Source organism: Schistocerca serialis, chromosome 9, assembly GCF_023864345.2.
Source record: "Schistocerca serialis cubense isolate TAMUIC-IGC-003099 chromosome 9, iqSchSeri2.2, whole genome shotgun sequence".
Classification (NCBI taxonomy): domain Eukaryota; kingdom Metazoa; phylum Arthropoda; class Insecta; order Orthoptera; family Acrididae; genus Schistocerca; species Schistocerca serialis.
In genome coordinates this window covers 498,288,609-498,312,438 of record NC_064646.1, presented here as the reverse complement: position 1 = coordinate 498,312,438, position 23,830 = coordinate 498,288,609, and the positions used below count along the sequence as shown (strand labels likewise).

Here is a 23,830-nt window from a genome sequence, read left to right as displayed (position 1 = left end):
AAGTAATATTTGTCACTCTTCATATTTTTTATATAGCATATTGTGAAAATATGCGACGTTTTCGTATCTTTTATTGTATGGAGATATAGGACATGGAACAACAGTATATTAACGGTTAAGGAATCAGAGTGGGAATTTTTCATTGTGTAACTGTTAATCGCAAAAGTCGTACACTTACATCAGTCTCGGCCAGCAGATCTTCTTGCGGATCATGTCACATTCAGTTTTAGCCGTCAGCCTAGTGACACTTCAAAACTACAGTTTTCCTTCTGTGCAAAGCTGAAAAGAAATAAATAATAAAGTTATATGGATACCTTACTTTCACAAAGGCAACGGCCTTGCCGCAGTGGATACACCGGTTCCCGTGGGATCACCGAAGTTCAGCGCTGTCGGGCGTGGTCGGCACTTGGATGGGTGACCATCCAGGCCGCCATGCGCTGTTGCCATTTTTCGGGGTGCACTCAGCCTCGTGATGCCAATTGAGGAGCTACTCGACCGAATAGTAGCGGCTTCGGTCAAGAATACCATCATAACGACCGGGAGAGCGGTGTGCTGACCCCACGCCCCTCCTATCCGCATCCTCCTCTGAGGATGACACGGCGGTCGGATGGTCCCGGTAGGCCACTCGTGGCATGAAGACGGAGTGCTTACTGTCCCAAGGATGAAATTCTAAATAAGTTTTCGCTTCCTATAACGGTAGGACAGGAACTTGCGTGTATGTAATTTGTGCAGGTAACTGCTCCCTTAAGAGCTCTCGGAGAAGACACATAATTAATGCGAAAAGTTTAAAAGCATTTCGTAGCCACTTAGGCTCGAAATCTGAATTTTTTGCAGTGAACGATAGGTATCTGGAGAGCACTGACTGAAACGGAAAACATCCCCTACGCTTCGGTAACACTAACTGCACATTTAGCATGTAAATTTGCGTTAGCAGTGCTCATTGGTGGACAAGAATGGAACTACTGAGAGCCCGCGTCAGCCGTAAACTGCTACGAGAGATGTTGATGAACCAAAATAGACCAATCAGTCGATAAGCAAACACCGCAAACGAATACCTCTACCACTGCTCTGCGCTTACAGTCATAGCGGTCAAGAAATGAGGAATACTGAACTCTTCATCTGTACATAAAGCGGCCTAAACCTGTGGCCAGCGTTGTGGTGCGTATGTTTCCATTATACTCAGCCGGCCCCTGGAAGTCTTCCTTGCCGCCTAAGTCGACCACAGTTTCTGCGTAGGTCAAATCGGCCGCTCCACCTAAGGCTGCAGTCACAGTGGCTCCGATATCGGTGGACTCCGCCGCCGACCGGCATCGGCCGGAGACGGCCGATCTTTTGAAAGCAGTAAGTCAGTAGGTGCGCGGTCACACTATAGCCGATCTTATCTCCCGAACGTACAGACTTCGGACGACAATCGGTGAAATTCGCATCAGTTTGTTTTCATCTGTCAAATCGACCGACGTTCTCGCACACGACATATGGAGCGTGAGAAACTGGTAAGTTTACTCCAAGAAAGAATGAGTTTGTGGCATCCTGAGGATGAAAATATCATAATCAGGTATAGCTCGGAATCTATGGAATCGACGGTTTATTCGAAAAAACAGGCTAAAATTTTATTGCAAATTTTAGCCATAGATTATAACCTCAAAAAATAATTTGTTCAAGCGAGAAGGGTGGCGTATCTTATATGCTTATAGCTACCACGTGTAGAAGTATGTAACCGGAATTTGGTTGCAATAGTTACACGTCTGTTGTTTGAAGCTGATAAACAATATTTTATTCAAAGTAATCTCCATTGCTATTTATACATTTCTCACACCTCTCCGGCAGGCTACAAATGTCACAGCCAAAAAAACAGTTCTTCTTTTGAAGCGGAGCAGTCTGCGAGCCATTTTCGTACATTGTCATACGAATTGAAGCGTTGTTCAGCGCGAGCGAGTCCCAGTGAGGCAAATAGTTGATAATCGGAACGAACCAAGTCTGGAGAATAAGCTGCATGCCCTAGTACTTCCCAACTGAACGCCTCATTGCTTGTTCCTCGAAATGGCTCTGAGCACTATGGGACTTAACATCTGAGGTCATCAGTCCCCTAGAACTTAGAACTACTTAAACCTAACTAACCTAAGGACATCACACACATCCATGCCCGAGGCAGGATTCGAACCTGCGGCCGTAGCGGTCGCGCGGTTCCAGACTGAAGCGCCTAGAACCGCTCGGCCACATCGGCCGGCGTTCCTCGAAAGCTTCGACAAGCATTCGATGCGGTTCCGCAGCAGTTTTCTTCAAGTGATAACAGGAAACCAACGCTGTCCGCAAATTGTAGTTCGTAGGTACAAAACTCGACATATTTACGGGTTTGAAACAGATACCGATGTCTGGAACTTGGGTTTCTGTGTGTTGACATTCGTCGATAGCGCCCCGGCGAAATAATAATAATAAAAGACTTAAAAAACAGTATTTTTAAAGAAGAGACATTTAAAATTTGAATAATAAGTGGACACTAGCCGCTCAGGCGAACATAAATTTTTCTCCGTATTATAATAATTTCTCTGTGTAAGTTTCGAGTGCAAAGAAATATAACAAAATGATCTAAAGAGACGACAAGATACGCTCTTTTGTTAATTTTTTAATCGTCTTCACTTCTTCTCTTGTCTTGGTTGCGTGTAGACGGACATCTTGCGAGTGATGGCAAATGTAAGCATATTTGTACTAATTAAGCAGATAATATATTGATTTAATATTATTGTTGACTTTTAATTTGTAAGAAGTGATCCCGATTTCATGTCCGTCTTCCTTAGAATTAACCTGCATTCGAGTAATTTACAGTTCAACAATCGCAGCGGCCGATGCAGCCAACGACGCCATTACGTGGCGATATTAACTTATAAAATTTAGCTGAAGCGAAAAACTTTCCCGGTATTAACATAATATACATTTTTCCCCACAGCTGCCGACGTTGCAGAAAATACGTGGCTTTAAGATTCTTATTTTCAGTACCATAGCCAAGAGCCAGATCGAGGACCCCGACTACAAGGCAATGGTTAACGGAGGTAAGAAAAAATACTCTCACGCGTGTGTGGGCCGCAATTGTAATTAATAACTAAAGATTTTTTTGCTCTAAAGTGAACTGACTAGCCGATGAAATTAAAATGAAAAGTTTATTCCATTGTTCAACTTATATCCTCATGTCTTAAGATTCAGCGAATCTAACATTCATTAACGTAACAAATAATTTAAGATTAATATTGTTAAAAAGGAGAACTTCACAAAAGCATTTAATCGTAAATCAAAATTGAGTGAAATATCATTTTTATAAAGGCCCACCACGTAAGTCGGCAACAATCAAAATAATAATAATAATATATTAAATTACGACGGCCGACGGACTCGAGAGGAAGCAGATGGCGCTGCAGACGCGGTCTCACGGACCCTACACTGAGGGCTAGCACCATCTACAGGGAAATTCCGGTTTCATACTTCTACACCTGATACTGAACCGGATCTTTTTCATGGTCGATTGTCATTAGTTGTCTACAAATTATTATTATTGCTTACTGGCGTTGTTCGCCAGTAGTTTAGTGATTCTGTTAATATGAAGTGGTTTGAAAATGTCGCGCACGGTATGTATTTCCACTTTAGAGTGCTGTAGTATCTTATGCTACAGTCGTGTGCTGAATGACAGTCATTGAACGTTAATTGACGTACGTCAGCACAAATTTAAGTAAATACAGCGAAACAGAGTGTTCATAACTTGCTTTTCAAGGTCACCACGATTTATCTCGGGTATGTAACAGAACGTTTCTCCCGTCACCTCATATGTTCGTAAAACTTGCCTGGCATTCGGCGTTTCTCTAACAACAGAAGCCGCTATCCAGTACTCGTATCCAAGGACAGAGGCGTCGTGGTATCCAGCCCACCTTAAGACGTTAAAATCTATCCTACTTCATACATAGAACGGGTTCTAACATAACCTAACCTCCTTGACTCTGCCAAAATCTGACGAAGGGGATCGGACCACGCTGTCGGATGTTATTGGGCGACCTCTGGCGACGATGTCTGCCGACAAGTGTCGGTGTCACGGTGAACGCAGCGTAAGACTGCGGTGATCACAGAGGCACCGATACCGGCGGATTCCGCCGACGTCGGCCGAAGAATGTCGATCGTTTCACACCAGCACGTCACTACGTGCGCGATCACAGTATAGTCGATCTCATCGCCCGACCGTACAGACTGCGGACGACAGTAGGTGAAATTCAAATCATTTTGTTTTTTCGGTGATAATGTCCGACACGACACGAAACATGGACTGTGAGAAACTGATAAGCTCAGTCAAAGGCGGAGTTTTTGCCATCCTGAGCATAAAAGATATCATAATCGAGACTTAGTTCGGAATCTACGGACTGAAATCGCAGGCTTTTGGAAAGCACGAGTGAGCAAAACATTCATCGGAAATTTTTTGTATGGATTATGACCTCGAAAAATGTGTTCAAGTGACAAGGATGGCGTACCTTTTGCTTAAAGTTATTGCAGTGCATCTTTCTGGGTTGTGGTAGGTGGACATTAGCTGTCTACAAACTGTTATTACTGCTTACTGGCGTTTTTACTTCTTAGGGGGCTGATTCTTTTGCGTGAAATGGATTGCAGATGTGGTATACATACGTGTTTCCAATTTTCATATTCAGAGTATCTTATTACAAACTTCATGTTTATCTTTCACACAAATACTCAATGAAAATCATTGACGGTTAATAGACGTATGTCTCAACAACCACAAATAATTTCAGCAAAACAGATTTCGAGTAGGCCCCTACTTGTAGACGTTAGATTCGAGGTTTATTAAAAATTCCGATACTCACATTAAAGATGCAGTTACTTTTCAAGTACAACTAGAAATGACACTTTGATACTTGCCATCTGGCCATTACATCTTTCCAATAATTAGGCCTATACCACGTTCTGAAAAGTTACGAGAGTGGTTTCAATGAAATTTCTCGCAGTGAATGGAATTAACTTTACTCAAAGCTATAGGTTTCTGGATCAGTTAGGGACATTTAGTTTTTCACAACGGAAAGCAGTATATTCTTATTAAAAGATGCCTTAAGAGGAACGCCATTACCCTTGTCTTACTAATCAAGTTATGTTTATTTCACTACAGGTTGAATACAGTAATGTACACATATGATCCACATTACAATCCATGGCCTGCATAGGGATAGTGGGTGCATATAAATGGCACTCTGCGTTTTTATATTCACTTTTACGCAAAAACAGTTACTTTTCACAAGTCAGTATCGTTTTTAGTGTTTGGTGACTGTCGATCCACAGTAATTGGGGTCACTCAGCCAACGCATATAATTCACCTTCCGCTACACCCTCAGGGTGACGATTCGACTCATAGACCTCAAATGTCACAGTACCGAGTTACAATGATGTCACTGCATAAAATGTGTTCAAGCATCTACGACAAATGTCGTCCACCATGATGTTTACCTAACTGGGCAAAATAAGGTGAGACATGTGCTCCATCTAACAGCAGTGCTGCTTATAGCCATCAATGATGAGCAGTAGATCTGCATGTTTCTGCCTTGGACCAGCGAATTTAGAGAAGTGAATGGGACCTAGTTTTATGTGCAATCATTTTAGCACTATGCATCCAAGGTGTATAAATGAATAGAAATACGTGCATTCTGATTTTAAAATTACTAATATCCTGAACTTTCATGGGGTACTATATTCCTTCACGTTTACAATGTGTGGAAACATTTTACGACCGATATTTCTCGGGACGGTACGGATGTGACTTGCTATTTTCTCACATGCTAGAAGATAACATGTGAAGCAAAATTTATCTTCATTTTGAATGTTAATAACATCATGTTTCAATGCTACATCTTTCGGAAGTTTGACATGTGGAGGTCCTCAATTACACAGGCCATAGATGGGTGTGAAGATGTCAAAGTGCAACACTTCATTTAGTACTTTAGTGGACTCTCTTGCCTTGAACTCTTTTAACCTTGTTTGTGAACAGTTATAACTATGTTTCTCGTCCTTATCAGTGAATGAAGTGCCTGGAGACATCACATTGATTCTACTCCATAAATTTATGGCAGCTGTTTCACCAGTGGTGGGAAGCTTTTTTCTCAGCCGAAAACAATCCTACGAATGCGAAACGTTACCTATGTATTATTTGGAGTCTTCTGAGTGAGCGCGCCAAGTTCCGTCACTTTCGACAGATAGCGTAGCTGCAGGACAGTTTCAAGATGGCGTCACTGAATTTCTCACTACAGAGGAGGAAACTGTGGGGAATATTCACAAACGCTTGTGAAAAGTCTATGGGGCATCTGCTGTCGACAGAAATACAGTTTCCTTTACTTTACGTCTGTGGTCATAATTTTCTTTTTCATCAGACTGCCGGTTTCGTTCTATAATGACCATCTTCTGATCTGCACCAAAATGTGGGATAACATTAATACTCTAGCAGATTGTCTATAACTTAAAACAATAAAATAGGCCATAATGAAAAGTAGACAGATACATGTACAGTCGTGCTCAAAAGTATCCGAACGACCTGAATTGCATTTAGCCTGATTTGCATGCAACACACATAACGCAGCTGTCTAGCAGGTCCTCTGATCGCTCCTTGGTACAGTCGTTTGACTATTGAAAATGGTTCCAACAAGTCACAACTAGAAAACACTGCTCTGTATCGCAATAACTCAAGATGTAAATATTACAAATATCAGGGAACACCTTAAAACTGTTCTTAAGGCTTGTAAGCTCACATTTATTACAATAAATGACATACCTGAAATGTTACCACTCTCATTATTACGTCAGATGGTAATGCACGTAGTAAGTTCGTCGTATTCATGATTTCCTCTTCAAAGTAACATACCGTACTTATTATTTAACAAAAAATGACATTAAAATTTAAGTTATTCACGAGCAGCTAGTACAGAAAATTTATGAACTACAAATGACACGACGAACCGTCTCGTTCTGCATATGGATCCAAACTCAGGTCATGCAGACTAAGCAAAGATTTCGTGACTGACGGAAACTAACAGCCATTCCTGATTAGGCATACAGAGAGTGATATACCTCGATTTTAGACAGTATCAGTTAGCAAATACCAACTTTAAATTGCATAACGCAAACATTTTTAACGGACGCGAATTACTACCCCGCACCTATTGTCCCTGTTAACGAACTACGAGAGATGTTAAATATTGCTTCTTAACAAGTAACTTATTTGAAATGCCGCGAGGTAAAGCTTTGTGTTGGACAGGAATTCGAACCCAGAACCTAATAAGATAGATATCGAAGCACAATCAACTGTGACATATCGGATTTTCTCGGCAGTAGCTAGATGTTTTAACTGATATGACGAGACGAAAAACTAATTTTTTCCTTCACAGGACTCCAACCCGGCACCTATCGCTGTTATATTCTAGAGAAAACGAACGTTAAATATGGGTTTGTTGCACCAGCAGCGACATGTGAGCATGTTTGAACTAGAAATAATATGACGAAGAGTTCAGTGCTGACTGGGAATAGAACTCCACTCATATCGTTGTTGACTACACACAAAGAGACGTCAGCTACCGAATTCTTCTCCACCAGCAGCTCGGAATAACATTTTGAACTTCAGTGATCTCGCAAATAGTTCTGTGTCTCACTGTGAGTCAAAAACGTCAAATATCGTTAGTGTTGACAACGAATGAAAATACATTAAAAATCGAAATTATTATCCACCAGCAGATAGGTGTTCTCATGCTAGGGCTTGATAATACATAATGAAAACTTTAGTGCCGGGCCAGGATTTGAACCCATTCACGCGCAATATGTGGAGACGTTGAGGAATCTGCAGTTTTGAACAAACAACAAACTGTAGCCGAGCTGTATTGTCACGAAGGGATCAAATTGCGCGTTAAGGCCGGTCTGAGTTGCATTCCCAGTTCAGAACCAATTTTATCGACATACAGAAGCTCAGATAAAAGATAGAATAAGTGTCCGGTGAGCCTAAATAGCGTTTGTTTCGTCACTAGAAATAAATAACTAGTATAAGAAAGGTTACTGGTGATAGAGTTTCTACACGTCGCCATTCCAGACTTTATTGTGGCTCAACCTAACGTCTACTTGGTAGAGAAGGAATATCATTTTTAATGTGAATTTCAGACCACAATGCCGTTATATCTTCTTCACTTGGTGTAGCAAGAAGAGAATAGAATCTGTCTTCCCCTATCTAAAACCATTGGCCAAAGTTGGAAACGAATCCAGACCATAGATATATGAACCTATCATCAGCCCAAAGACCACCTTTTTTTTTTTACTAAATTACTCCTCATTAGACGGAAATGAAAATACTTCTTGATTGGTACCCCCGACTCTCCGTAGGTGTACGTGTGGAATTTCAGCAGACTGGTGGCTTCAGAGTTTGTCTTCTCGGTGAATAGCTATTCCTAATGTATTCCGTTGTCGAACATTCGTTTTTTCGTCCATCTGTCAAATGTTATTTCTATTTCAGCTTCTCTGAACTCCGAAGGCCCGGCCACCAGGGAACCTTTTTGGTTTTCTAACATAAAGGAAATTAAAGAATAAAAATGTCTCCCCATTAGTATGGCAAATGATATGAAAAAAAACTAGTAAAGAGATTAAAATAAGTGATAAAGTAAAGATTCTTGCAATATAGTGACTCTATGTCAACGTTCTTAATAAAACACAAGCATAGTTTTCTCTATATTTCGTCGTTCGTATCAGTGTCTGGTGTTCCATTGTTAAATGTATCCAATATTCTTCTTTACTCTTCTCTTTCTCGGATAGGATGTAGTATACAGTCTGGCCCTTTAGCCAATTGACTGCACGTCGTTTTGTATTGGGATAGGGAGCTTCGTCAGGGTTGAGTAGGCGTGTCGGTGTTATCGTTCTTGGTGATGTTCGCATTATGCTTGCGAGTTTCTGTGTGCAGAGGGACCATATGTCCTGTACAGCGTCGCAAGTAAATCTATGATCGTCTGTGTCGACTAAGTGACATGTGATACAATTCGGTGTTTCAGCCAGGTGAATCTTGTGTAACCTCGAATTGGTCGGGAATTTCCTACTGACTGCCATGTACCAAGTTGAGCGCACTGTAAATGAAACATGCGGGTCGTGAATGTTCTCCCAGACTTGTTTCCAGTTATAACCTTTACATTTCTCCTCCACTATATTGCGTGGTTTACTTTCCGTCATTGTGGCGTAAACTGTTTTGACTTTGTGTCGGTCTGCCTCTGGAATTCTTCTTTGTATGTAGCTAAGTTCTAGGATGAAATACCTTAGGTGACAGAGCGAGTTTAGAATGTGTTTTACATCTACAGGTGGGTCCAGATTGGGAGGCACTATTTCATTCAAAATATGAGCCGTCAGTGTGTTAGGTGATCTGTGCCACTGTTTGTATGTTTGACTAACATACAAGGCTTTTGCTTTGAGGTAGACATCTGTCAAATTGAAGCCTCCCTTCCAAACTGGGGGGGGGGGGGGGGGGGGGGGGGGGGAGGGTGAGGGTTTCGTACTTTACTTTAAATATCTGACCCCTGGTAACAAAGTGACCAAGTCCTGCTAACATTTGTTGTGCCATCGTCTTTGGTAATGGCAGTACTTGGGAAATTATGTAGATATTAACTAAATACACTCTTTGAATGGCATTTAGAGTTCGCAGGCTATGTTGCCGTATGCCAGCGCGCATTTTTGCCAGCAGTTTTCTATACTTCAAGGCAGCCGTGCGGCTGATATTGCGTGTGTATTCAATCTCGAGGCAGGTGATCGTTTCCAAGCTTCTGATTCTTTCAGCAGAACCGATTTCTAATCCGCGTCCAATGTGCATTAAGCCTGACTTGTGACGGTTGAGTTTTGCCCCCGATGCAGCTTCATACGTTGTTACAATGTGGAAAGCTTTCTCTAAGTCCTCGTCTGTCGTTACTACAAAACTGACATCATCTGCGTACGCCTGGAAAATAATCTTCTGACCATGAATGAGCAGTCCTGGAAGGTCTTGCGTCAGGGAGTACAAGAATGGCTCGAGTGCTATGGCAAACAATGCCATCGACATTGGGCAGCCCTCTCGTACTGAACTTGCGATACTGATCGGCCTGCTTGAGCGTCCATTTACATTGATTTGCGACGTACCATTCATCAGGAGGGTTTTAACAGTATCAGTGATTTTCTGAGGAAAATGCATGCATGGCTTCCATGGTTCGTACGAGATAGGAGTGGTTCACCCTGTCAAAGGCCTTTTCAAAGTCGAGGGACACGACTTGGGGATGTCACAGGCTTCGGCAATCGCTATCAGATCTCTATATGCAGTTTAAGTGTGGAAAATATTTCTATTTGTTCCGACACACGTTTGGTAGTCACCGGTAACGCTGGTAATGACGGAATTTAATCGTTGCATGATGACACGTGCGAAAATTTTATAGTCAGTGTTAAGTAATGTTAAAAGCCGGAGATTCTCAACAGTTTTGCCTCCTGGAGTTTTTGGAACTAGCACCACTATCCCTCCACAAAAATCTTTCAGGCTGTCATTTCGAATGGTCATAATGTCATTACAGACCAGAGTCAACTTACTAGTTAATTGTTGCCTAAACGTGCGATAAAACTCGACGGGTAATCCGTCAGGACCAGGCGATTTATTTATTGGGCTTCGGAGAATGGCGTCTGTTACTTCATCGTCGATTATGTCTGAGGCGAATTCTTCCGCTTGTTCCGGACCAAGTCTCCCCCACGCCCTTTCCGTAAGGACTGCCTGCGCTGCCACATCTATTGGTTTTTCAGCTAGTAACACCGTAAAATGTTTATAAATTTCTTCTTGAATATCAGTTTGTGTATTGAGAAGGCGACCGTCTGCAGTTTTTAGCGCCGTCAGTATTTTCCTGTTTCTTCTTTTTTGCTCTTGTATAACGTGGTACATGGATGTTGTCTCCTCCCGCACTGCATTTTGCACACGTGTTCTCACTTTACAGCCTTCAGATTGTTTTCGCGTCAGAGTTAGGAGTGTCGCCTTGATTCTTTTAATCTGCATGTGATTGTACACTACTGTATTATCGTCTTTATAAAGGTCGCGGAGGCACTGAAAATAGAATTCTGTTGTGGTCCTCTGCCAGGCGCATTTCTCACGAGAGAAACATTTCATCGCTTTTATTAGAGCTGGCTTTGCACATTTTGTCCACCACCAGAAAGCCGAATTGTACAGTGGAAATTTCCTTTCACAATCTGCCCATGTGTGCTGGAAGACGGCGTGGCACCCTGGTTCTGATAAATGGGTAACATTCAGTTTCCACGGGCCTCTTGCTCTATACGTACCATGTTTTTCCATATTTATGGTACATATATGTGCTACCTCCCCCCCCCCCCCCCCCATGAACCATGGACCTTGCCGTTGGTGGGGAGGCTTGCGTGCCTCAGCGATACAGATGGCCGTACCGTAGGTGCAACCACAACGGAGGGGTATCTGTTGAGAGGCCAGACAAATATGTGGTTCCTGAAAAGGGGCAGCAGCCTTTTCAGTAGTTGCAGGGGCAACAGTCTGGATGATTGACTGATCTGGCCTTGTAACATTAACCAAAACGGCCTTGCTGTGCTGGTACTGCGAACGGCTGAAAGCAAGGGGAAACTACAGCCGTAATTTTTCCCGAGGACATGCAGCTTTACTATATGATTAAATGATGATGGCGTCCTCTTGGGTAAAATATTCCGGAGGTAAAATAGTACCCCATTCGGATCTCCGTACGGGGACTACTCAGGAGGACGTCGTTATCAGTAGAAAGAAAACTGGCGTTCTACGGATCGGAGCGTGGAATGTCAGATCCCTTAATCGGGCAGGTAGGTTACAAAATTTAAAAAGGGAAATGGATAGGTTAAAGTTAGATATAGTGGGAATCAGTGAAGTTCGGTGGCAGGAGGAACAAGACTTTTGGTCAGGTGATTAAAGGGTTATAAATACAAAATCAAATAGGGGTAATGCAGGAGTAGGTTTAATAATGCATAAAAAAATAGGAGTGCGGGTTAGCTACTACAAACAGCATAGTGAATGCATTATTGTGGCCAAGATAGACACAAAGCCCATGCCTACTACAGTAGTATAAGTTTATATGCCAACTAGCTCTGCAGATGATGAAGAAATAGATGAAATGTATGACGAGATAAAAGAAATTATTCAGGTAGTGAAGGGAGACGAAAATTTAATAGTCATGGGTGACTGGAATTCGTCAGTAAGAAAAGGGAGAGAAGGAAACATAGTAGGTGAATATGGATTGGGGAGAAGAAATGAAAGAGGAAGCCGCCTTGTAGAATTTTGCACAGAGCATAACTTAATCATAGCTAACACTTGGTTCAAGAATCATAAAAGAAGGTTGTATACCTGGAAGAATCCTGGAGATACTAAAAGGTATCAGATAGACTATATAACGGTAAGACAGAGATTTAGGAACCATGTTTTAAATTGTGAGACATTTCCAGGGGCAGATGTGGATTCTGACCACAATCTATTGGTTATGAACTGTAGATTGAAACTGAAGAAACTGCAAAAAGGTGGGAATTTAAGGAGATGGGACCTGGATAAACTGAAAGAACCAGAGGTTGTAGAGAGTTTCAGGGAGAGCATAAGGGAACAATTGACAGGAATGGGGGAAGGAAATACAGTAGAAGAAGAATGGGTAGCTCTGAGGGATGAAGTAGTGAAGGCAGCAGACGATCAAGTAGGTAAAAAGACGAGGGCTAATAGAAATCCTTGGAAGAAATATTGAATTTAATTGATGAAAGGAGAAAATATAAAAATGCAGTAAATGAAGCAGGCAAAAAGGAATACAAACGTCTCAAAAATGAGATCGACAGGAAGTGCAAAATGGCTAAGCAGGGATGGCTAGAGGACAAATGTAAGGATGTAGAGGCTTGTCTCACTAGGGGTAAGATAGATACTGCCTACAGGAAAATTAAAGAGACCTTTGGAGAGAAGAGAACCACTTGTATGAATATCAAGAGCTCAGATGGCAACCCAGTTCTAAGCAAAGAAGGGAAGGCAGAAAGGTGGAAGGAGTATATAGAGGGTTTATACAAGGGCGATGTACTTGAGGACAATATTATGGAAATGGAAGAGGATGTAGATGAAGACGAAATGGGAGATAAGATAGTGCGTGAAGAGTTTGACAGAGCACTGAAAGACCTGAGTCGAAATAAGGCCCCGGGAGTAGACAACATTCCATTAGAACTACTGATGGCCTTGGGAGAGCCAGTCATCACAAAACTCTACCATCTGGTGAGCAAGATGTATGAGACAGGCGAAATACCCTCAGACTTCAAGAAGAATATAATAATACCAATCCCAAAGAAATCAGGTGTTGACAAATGTGAAAATTACCGAACTATCAGTTTAATAAGTCACAGCTGCAAAATACTAACGCGAATTCTTTACAGACGAATGGAAAAACTGGTAGAAGCGGACCTCGGGGAAGATCAGTTTGGATTCCGTAGAAATGTTGGAACACGTGAGGCAATACTAACCTTGCGACTTATCTTAGAAGAAAGATTAAGAAAAGGCAAACCTACGTTTCTAGCATTTGTAGACTTGGAGAAGGCTTTTGACAACGTTAACTGGAATACTCTCTTTCAAATTCTGAAGGTGGCAGGGGTAAAATACAAGGAGCGAAAGGCTATTTACAATTTGTACAGAAACCAGATGGCAGTTATAAGAGTCGAGGAGCATGAAAGGGAAGCAGTGGTTGGGAAAGGAGTGAGACAGGGTTGTAGCCTCTCCCCGATGTTATTCAATCTGTATATTGAGCAAGCAGTAAGGGAAACAAAAGAAAAATTCGGAGTAGGTATTAGAATTCATGGAGAAGAAGTAAAAACTTTGAGGTTCGCCGATGACATTGTAATTCTGTCAGAGACAGCAAAGGACTTGGAAGAGCAGTTGAACGGAATGGACAGTGTCTTGAAAGGAGGATATAAGATGAACATCAACAAAAGCAAAACGAGGATAATGGAACGTAGTCAAATTAAATCGGGTGATCGTGAAAGAATTAGATTAGGAAATGAGACACTTAAAGTAGTAAAGGAGTTTTGCTATTTAGGGAGTAAAATAACTGATGATGGTCGAAGTAGAGAGGATTTAAATTGTAGACTGGCAATGGCAAGGAAATCGTTTCTGAAGAAGAGAAATTTGTTAACATGGAGTATAGATTTAAGTGTCAGGAAGTCGTTTCTGAAAGTATTTGTATGGAGTGTAGCTATGTATGGAAGTGAAACATGGACGATAACTAGTTTGGACAAGAAGAATATAGAAGGTTTCGAAATGTGGTGCTACAGAAGAATGCTCAAGATAAGGTGGGTAGATCACGTAACTAATGAGGAGGTATTGAATAGGATTGGGGAGAAGAGAAGTTTGTGGCACAACTTGACTAGAAGAAGGGATCGGTTGGTAGGACATGTTTTGAGGCATCAAGGGATCACAAATTTAGCATTGGAGGGCAGCGTGGAGGGTAAAAATCGTAGAGGGAGACCAAGAGATGAATACACTAAGCAGATTCAGAAGGATGTAGGTTGCAGTAAGTACTGGGAGATGAAGAAGCTTGCACAGGATAGAGTAGCATGGAGAGCTGCATCAAACCAGTCTCAGGACTGATGACCACAACAACAACAATATGTGCTACATGGTCAAAGAATATAAGTGGCCATCTCTCCACTTGCAAAATATTGTGCTTTAAATTGGAAGTTGCATAAATTCTGTCAATGCGGCTGGCAGAATGGCTGGTGACGTGAGTAAGACCGGGCGTGTCGCCGTGTTTAAGTTCCCACGTGTCGAGTCGGTGTAAGTCTGTAACAATGTCCAGAAGTTCTATGGAAGTGTTAAAATTTGGCGTTAGGTCTTTTGGTTTTAGTACAGAGTTGAAATCACCTGCAAATAGTACTTGGCCTGTGCGCGTTGTTAAAAGTGGCACGATCTCCTCCTTAAAAACGCTTTTTTCCCGTTCCAGAAGGGGCGTAAACATTTATGAATCTGGTGTTGTGGATCGTCCCCGCGATACCTCTGCTGTTTGGCAATCTGTCGACATTGGCTACGGTTCAAATGGCTCTGAGCACTATGGGACTTAACATCTGTGGTCATCAGTCCCCTAGAACTTAGAACTACTTAAACCTAACTAACCTAAGGACATCACACACATCCATGCCCGAGGCAGGATTCGAACCTGCGATCGTAGCAGTCGCGCGGTTCCGGACTGAGCGCCTTAACCGCGAGAGCACCGCGGCCGGCATTTGGCTACGGTGATGCCTTCTTTGGTCAGAAGTGCGGTTCCGAGTTCACTGCCACGTCCCGGATTGATTAACGCATTGTAACCTGTGATACGTTCCAGATCAATATCGGCGACCTCTTGCAACAACGCAATATCGATATCAGCTGCATATAAGAAATCCGTAAGATTCCTCAGGTTCGACGTGCTCCTGATCTTGTTGATGTTGACCGTGGCAACACGGTATGCCTGTAAAGGTGGCATGATGGCAGAGGTATGCGTGGCGTTGAGCCGCACCCTTAGTGATGACGGAGGGGCATCAATTAATAGAAGTCGGGGTCGGCATCCACCGCCTTAACAGCAGTGTCAGTCTTCCGTTGCCCTCGCGATTCCGTTTCCCGGACTTCTGACACTCTTTCTCGGTGTTGTCCCTGTACTTCAGCCATATCGTTGTCGTGAGAGCATTCTTCGACGTCGTCCGCCCAGTTACGCGGATGGTGAGCTTCACGCGGATTTGCACTGCTATCTGGCAGGTGGCCACCTGTACCTTCTGTATCTACTGACATCATCTTCGTCTGTGATGGGGAGGGTCTGTTGTCGGAGTCAGCCTCTGAGTCGTCAGTACGGGACTTTTTGGACGTCTGGGGAGTTGCAGTGGAAACCTGAGACGTCACCTCGATCAGCTTCTGACGCACCTGATTGGCCTTCTCGCGCAGCGGTTGCGCTTTTGTGTCAGCACCCTGTTGCGCGATTCTTCGTTTCTTCTGCTTTTTCGGGGAAGGGCACTTGGAGTTTTGAGCAGTGTTCTCTTGAGTGGCTCAGTCTTCGTCCATGGGAAAAACTTCCGCCGCTTGCGGCTATCCGGAGACAACACTGACCTCGCTGCCACCCTGCGTCTCCTTATTTCCCTCCTTAACTTCCTGTAAGGAAGCTCCGAGGGTTTCCGGTACATTACTCGTCTCCATTGGTATGTTCTCTTCTTTGTGGTCAGTGTACGCATCTAGGGTGAAATCGACGCTGAGCTCTGGAGCGGTGTTTACACGGGCGGCGGCTGCGTAAGTGATCGGCAACGTAGAACTTGGGCCAGGCTGCTCACGCTCGCCAGTCGGGATCTGCGCTACGCGCCTCTGAATACACTGAGCGCGGACGTGTGCAGTAGATCCACATCCTGAGCATGTCCGTGGTTGCCCGTCATAAATTACTATGGCCCTGTATCCACTTATAATGATGTAAGATGGAATATGCTTCAGCAACTCGATTTTCACTTGCCGCACACCGTTTAATACTGGGAATATATGTTGACCTGACCATTTCTCAGCAACATTGCTTACTACCGAACTATATTCCCGTAGTTTGGCGTTAATCTGCTCGGCAGTTACTTCGAAAGGCAATTCAAATATTCTAATGGTTCGCAACCCCAGGCCTGCTTGCGTTATTTGTACGTCGCCAACGTTTCCGTCTGAATGTTTGAACTTAAGAGATCCACCACAAGACTCAATAATTTGCTCGCATCTTTCAGCCGTCACCAATTTCAAGTAGACGGTACTACTAACGATCGATAAGTGTATGCCAATTAAATCGTCAAGCGTTAATTTCATAACATCTCGAACAAATAGTTCTACCTCAAAGGATTTTGGTCTAGCAAATTTCGGGTCTTTTAGTGTTAACGCCGTAAACGCGCACTCACCATGCACAGCGACCGCCGCCGGCAGCGACGAAGTAAACACGACCAGCCGCTCCGTACGTCCGCACCGCAGACTGCCCGCGAAGGAATGCCACCAAATCCTCAGAGGCTCATTTTTCTATCATAACGCCGTTGTATCACACTGGCTGAGAATTCTGACACATAGGCTCCCTGTATCAATTTGCAGCATGTTCAGCAAATTCATTTACTTGGTTGACCGAATCACCATGAACTAGCTGCCTCGGCTACCCAGTGCATGCATTCATCTTTATTTTGCAATCACCAAAATAAAATCACATATTTGCCACCAACACAGAACTGCCAACAGTGTAGGATGCAGAAATTAAAATAGGAAGTGTTCCTTCCCACTTCAGCTACTCTATTGCGCTATCGGTTTGTTGAAAACGTCGTGCAGTGCACAAGAAAAGTTATAACTGTCTGTCTCTCATAAGTATTCACCAGGCGATATGCATCATCCCACAGCGCTGTGGAATGCAGATGTTCTGGAGGAATTCTTCTTGACTTCCGGAGCTGTTACAGCCACGTGTTAGCTAGTGGCGTAATGGTAAGTATCGCGCACGCTAGATAAGATGTCGCGAGTTTCAGTACATTTAGTGCTGTATTTTTTAAAACGCAATTCTGCTGTCTGATAAAATTATCAGTCTAATGGAACTTGTAACATAATTTCCTTCACTTCTCAACCCAAAATAGTCGTATGTGGAAAAAGGGCTAACTTCTGCGACATTTTGTTCTTTTCAGGTTTAATAGACAGCCAGACAGTAGTTGCATCTCGAAACTTTTGTATTATGTATGGGTAGAGCGCATCGTGCCAAAATACGTCGGAAAAGTATTTTCTACATTAGCTGTCGTCTGGTAGTGACATTTTATTCTTCTTCAAACCTTGTTAGACAGCTTTAACTCAGAACCAGTTTTCTACATGCATGTAATCAATAAACTGCATGTGCATTTTCAGACTGTCATAGATGACATCAGAGAATTCGCATATATCGTTGATGATTAATTTCTCTCTCATGTTTACTTTTGTTTTAACAACATTAAAGGAAACCTTACGAAAAATGTGAACTGTATTATAAAAAATGAAATAAAACTACCCGTGATAACCTTACGACGAAAGTCTGTTTTAATGAAACTGAGTATCTGTACACAAGCGTGCCTCTATCATCACGAATTGGTAAAATACTACGCACTCAGATTTTGATTGGGTCTGTGTTTAATTGGTATGCTGTGTCATACTCAAGAGGTATGCAAATGTGACATTTCATAAATAAAGTTATGTATTCCTAGAAACCCTAAATTTGCTTGTCAGCAGCGGAAAGAGGCGTTACCTGTTGTGCAGCATTGTACGTTTTTCACCATTGCACTATGAGCCGAAAGTATTTTCTTACGATTTCCTTATCGATGTTCGATCTGACTGCTTGTAGCTCTTTCACAGAAGGGATAAAAAACGCTACACTCAGGGAGACTGGAACTGCGAACCATATCAGACGCATTTTCGCAGGTAAGCACGTTACCACAGAGCTGGCGAAGAACTATGTGTTTTAGCTTCCTCTTACAAGACCAATAGTGGCTAGAACTCGTAAAAACGCTATTTGAAGGACGAGATTAGTTGCAATTTCCACGTGCAACGACTTTCCTGTGCTGAAAACCGTAAATTTACAATCTTCTGTTACACCTCAAAGGATAATAACTCAGATTATTCAATGGAAATGACAGGTAAAATCAAGTGAATTTTGAGGCTTAATTCCGTGCACACCAGGAAGTAACTCGTCGGTCACAGAGTTGCCAAACATACCTTGCCTTGTTGCCAAACCTCAGTTACAATACCAGCAGGAAGAAGATGAACCGATGTGTTCTTACAGCGGGCTGGGAAGTGACCGTAGCTGATGTCTCTAAGTCGCGGCTGCTGTGGCCTGTAATACGTAATGCGTCTGATTCGCATTTCTGTAACTAGGTTTAGGGACTGGAGCGTAGTTACTAAAAATACTCAGAACTGACTGCAAAGTAAGCATCATAAATCAGTAACTCTCGTAGTTGTTTTTGTATTTCTTTCGTAAGTGTACTCAAAACTAAAAAATTCATTCACAGACGTTTTCGTGCCTCGCCGATAGTCGAGCACAACAAACAAATAAAAATAAAAAAGAATGTGTGAGTGTGACAGAGAGAGAGAGAGAGAGAGAGAGAGAGAGAGATAAAAATCAAAGAGAATGAGAATGAGAGAGTAAAAAATTGTAAAGAAATTGAATCATGGTAGGTAAAGAAATATTTCATAAAAATGACACGTTCCACATCATTACGAAATATCGTATTCATGATCTATTAAACAAGAATTAATCTAATGTAATCTAATCTAACAATATCAAATTGATGACTAGCCATGAAGAGCAATGAATTACCGAAGTTTTTGCCAATATCAGTAACCAAATCTAACCTTGAAAAGAAAAGACAACAGTTTTTGTAATAATCCGGGACTTCTATCAAGATCCTTTCGTCCCTGTTAACTAACCACGAAAGATGTCTGATATACCTCTATTCTGAAGTAACAAAGTGTGCATGCATTTAAAAATGAAGTGCATGATGTGAAGTTCTGTGACGGAGATACGAACCCAACACGTAATCGGATTGTTAACTAAGTAAAATCAAATGTTACGTATCGGTTTTTCTTACCAGCTGGTAGGTGCTTCAGTCTAAAATAAGGATACAAACTTCTGTGCCCAAGGGACAATCGAACTGCTCACCTACCGTGCAGCCACGAATATAGCTTAAGTATCAGTTGCTTACTCACCAATAGTAAGATGTATGCGTGTTTGACCAGAAATAACGACACCTATTGCGATTGTTGGCAACACATGAACAGGCATTAAAAATGCACGTTAATTTTCACTAACAGACTGGTGTGCACGTGATAGGGCTTGAAATGAAATTATGAATAATTTTGTACTGGATCAGGATTCGGACCCATATACTTACCTTTAGAGGAGACCTAGAGAAGACTGCTGTCTTCAGAAAAGGAACAAAATGATTGAACTATACTGTTCCGAGAGATTCAGATCCTCGAAAGAGGAGATACGAATTCGAATCACAGTCCAGCACCAAATTTGTCAAGGTCTCTAGTTCAATCAAGTACTAGTAAAGTAAGAGCCCTGTTCCTTTAAATGGCTATCGGTTCATAAAATAAAATAAAATTTTCTAATGTAAGTAAGTTTACTGGCGACTGTATTTCTGTTTACCATGACTTCCGCTATGTTATTTCCCAACGTAAACCGGCTCTGCCCAGTTGGTAATGAAGGAACGTGATGTTTAATGCGGATTCTGGATTATAACGTCTTTCTCTTGATGTTACCGGGGGTAAAGTAAATCTGTTTGTGCCTCTTAAAAGTAAATGCCTGAACCCATGCATTGCACCTGTGATAGTTCATTCCGCCAGACCATTGTGGCCACATTTCTCAGTCCCAGCAGTGTGCTGTAACAGGTGATGTGCTTAGCTTACAAAATTAGTCACGGGGAAAAAACGCGAGACTGTTAAATGGTTAAGTAGAAGCAAGCTTCTGAAGCGGAGATTATGCTATTCTCATGTCAGCAGGATGTAAAGACTCTTCTAGGCATCATAGGCTCGATGTGAAGCCATTTTGAAATTTTCACAAATTCAGAAATTTCTTAGTTCGAGAGAATCCACTGGGAAGTGTGAAGTTACCGGATAATTCGATTATTACCGTCATTATTACTATCATTTTCTTCATACCGCTGCTGGAACACTGTACGTGAAGATCATTTGATGCCTTTTGGTCTTTATAGAAGTAGTTTCCCAAGAACAGGTTCTTTCCCTGTCTACGGAATCCTTTTCATGTTAATATCAAACATCAGTAATAACTCGTAGATTACATTAAAACTAAAGTAATTGATGAAGACGTTACTTGATAACAAAAACGCGCTGCCTTTCTTCATTTACTTGCGCCTAGAAATGGCTCTCGAGTACTGCCAAACAAACAACAAGAGATCTTACTGCCTTCCGATATACGTCGCTGTCAGTTCTTCCATATGATTTGGTCGACATGACCTGTTTCAAGTTGTGTATGACAGACAATGTTTTAGAAAATCAACTGTTTTCCTTTGCAATAAACTGAAAGATTTTCATTCTAAGCTATCCAAGTACAAAATGTTCGCAATATTAGTTCAAATTTAATATTCGCTTCTATAATGTAGGAAAGTATTTCACAGTTGCAAAACCCGCATCCGACTCATTGACCTTACACTTAGACGCTGACCATAAATTCTAGTTCAGACTGACACCGGTTTAAGTAACCTAATGTAGCGAAGACTGTTTGCCAGTGCTCTCTCTCACTGGAACATACGCAATTCACCCATTACTGTAACAGTAATTTCTGTGTGTATGCAATGCATACAGGTTGTAGAATTTAGTGGTGCTATCTCTTCCACTTCTGTATACAATATGCCTGACCTAAAGAGGCCCTTTATCTTTACAGGCCCTGGGCAGTGCAACATCATACTGACAGTAGTAAAGTGCTTATACTGACAACCTGACTGTTCGTTTTACCTGATTTTGTAATCATTTAAATAAAACAACATGACCTTCCAGTGGGAGACATTTCGTCCCCCTTTTCCTTCTGTGAAATTTGTCAGTAAGCTTTTTGCCTTCCAACCAGTGAAATGCGGTAGAGTACGGCCGGTAAATGATTCACAAACCATGATTTAGTGCCATTAAAACGATTTATTTAAACGTCACAAGACTGCACATAGGTGCAATCGATTTCGAGGTGCAAAGTGTTTGTTATCTTACTTTTGTGACAGGTGGGAATAAGTGATTTCCAAAGGAAACTGTAATCGTGATGGAAGATTATACACCTGAATGTTTGACACAACTGGTAGGAGAAAACACTGCATATTAACCAAATCCCACATCTCCTCTCCATTTCCTCCTATGACACGAGCACGGGATTCTCCTCGACTACCGCTACAGAGATGTTCCTAGCACAGCTGAGAATTGGCAGCATCGTCACAAACATTAGGCAACACTGTGACAGGGCAATTACTTTCGCGTATGGTACTGAATTGACTCGCTAAATTCACTTGATATTCCCTTTCAATTTGAATGACTCGTGCTATGTAATCCTCATTTAAACTAAGACACTGAGACAGAAAATTCAGTTTTTTGCCTAAAGAAATGCTATTCTTCACATAAGTAACAACTTTTATTATCTTTCACGATGCGTTATGAGGCCGAGCGATAAATACCATGATGAGAGCGGCGTACAGGCAGCAGTGTGTCCGTAGCCCGGTGGTACCGCCCGTGTCTCGGGTCATAACGGCTCAATCAGTCGTCAGTTCTAACCATGATAGGGGCCAGCGTGTGCGAGCTTTTTTTTCTGATATATTTTATGGAGCTGCGAATTTCCAGAAAAAATTCTGTATCGAAATCGGAAGAAAACCTTTACACATCACATCCTCTTGGTAGTTCGACTCAGTAAGTTGTGTTAATGGTCATAGATCTTGGCTTTCTAACTGCCAAGCTGCTTCGCAATACCAGCGTCTCTGACGAAATTCGAATCAGCCATCAGCGATACGAATTTCAATATCGTGATTCACTTAAGACTCACATGCGAGGGTGATAAGTATGAAGGAAATGAACCTCTTGATTACTATAGGGCCTCTATGCTAAATTTCCACAGTAGCAATTAGCAACTCCCTGCAGACATTTGCTAACAGCGGCTCTGGCTACTTACTTTTTCTCTGGGCAGCTTCAAATATGGGCAATTTTGTCGCCTTAAATCCAATTGAATATTTTAAATATCACTTGTGAACAGCGTTCACTTCTCCATTAATTAAGGTATAGACCTCAAAACAAGCAGTTTGCCTGAGTAGCTATAGAGCGGGTTCCGATAGGTATTGTTACAATCTTTTGCATCCATTTACCATAGGGAATCAAAGAAAGAAACCAAACGCATTACATTGCATTTACTCTCGGTGCCTTGACTAACACATATGAATCCATGACAATAATAAATTATTTGAGGAACCTCCCGTGAAAGGAAAAAGAACAAAATTGTAGTGCACTGGATCTGAAACAATGAAATTAATTCTGTGCCACATTGATGTATTGCATTCTAGTATAATAAAATAATCATCAAATACAAACGGTTTTCTGCCTCCTTTGCTATCAAGAGTGAAACACAAATCGTAGACAGATTTTATGGGTCACCACTCAACAACACTAAAGCATTTTACGTGGTCGAGAGTGCGAAGTGGAGCAGACGTTGTCGGCAAAAGGCGAGACAATGCAGTGCCTCAGCCCCCGCCGGTAGGCAGTAAACGGGTCCCAGAGAACTCAGACGCATGCGGTGTTCAGAGGCAGATGGTCGGCAAAGAAATCTTTCGCTAAAACATTGTTGGACCAATCTATTATTACCAGTGTGACAGAAAGCGAAATCTATTGTAGATTCTCTTGAATTACACTCATAGCTTCATCACCCAGAGGAAAGGGGCGATAAAAACTTTGTCGACGTGTGCTTTTGGTTACCAGACGTCGTATTAGCTAGTCTCGCGTTTTACCTCAAGACTACGGTCGTAGTCAAGAATAAAGTAATAAGACTGAAGTCAAGACTTCCTCTGGGATGTGCCGCAGTCTACAATGTTGCCAGATCGAGCATATTGCCGGACATAGGATTCTGAGAGGAGCACAACTGTATTGCCCACCTTACGTGAACGACTCGGCGGTCAATTTATTGCTCTAAGACTGTATCTACAACTTATATTGCACGCTGAAGACCCAAAAGAATTAAAAAAACAAAAGTAGTTAATGAGAGAAACGTTAACTATAGCGTTCGAAGTATTCATAGTATTGTATACGTGTGTG

The 23,830-nt window shown here is 42.0% G+C and overlaps 1 pseudogene; it reads left to right on the top strand.

Moving 5' to 3' along the window:
* Positions 1 to 328: 328 nt before the first annotated feature.
* On the top strand, positions 329 to 446 carry LOC126420249 (5S ribosomal RNA; annotated as a pseudogene).
* Positions 447 to 23,830: the final 23,384 nt, after the last annotated feature.